This window comes from Plasmodium fragile (assembly GCF_000956335.1).
Source record: "Plasmodium fragile strain nilgiri unplaced genomic scaffold supercont1.175, whole genome shotgun sequence".
Taxonomy (NCBI): domain Eukaryota; phylum Apicomplexa; class Aconoidasida; order Haemosporida; family Plasmodiidae; genus Plasmodium; species Plasmodium fragile.
In genome coordinates this window covers 4,843-5,464 of record NW_012192755.1, presented here as the reverse complement: position 1 = coordinate 5,464, position 622 = coordinate 4,843, and positions in this window count along the sequence as shown.

Genomic DNA, 622 nt, shown 5'->3' with positions numbered 1-622 from the left:
TGGATTGAGCCATATAGGAACCTGTTGTAATTTACTTTTCCATAAAAATTACATATATATAATTATTTGTATTAATTGTGCAAAATGTAAAAAAAAAAAAATAAAAGAAAAATTGGATTAAGTCAAAATAAACTATATTACAACTTAAAAGGAAATTATTCCAAGAAAAAAAAAAAAAAAAAAAAAAAGCACAATACACAGAAGATACATTTTTTTGAGCTTTAGAAGAGGAAACGTCATTTTAAATTTTCAATAAATGTGTGGGGATTGAGTTGTAGGTTTTAGATGGAAAATGTTTCTTTTGTAACTGAACCGTTACGTATATATAGGAGTATATGCGCAACTTACGGTTTTATTGCCTTTTTATACGCTCCTCACTTAATGCGCTCATGCATAAAACACTAGGTGCCTTAGTCAATTGTTTGCCACGAGAATGCGTTCAATCACATTATTTTATAACGGCGATGCAAACACAATTTTTTGTGCATGTATATTTTATCGCGAAAAAAAAAAAGTTTAAAGTCTAACTTATGAAAGGTTTGTGTATGGAGAGTTTTTATACTTATGTACAGGGGAAAAGTTATATGTTAGTGTCACATAATTTTCACGTATGGCTACAGCA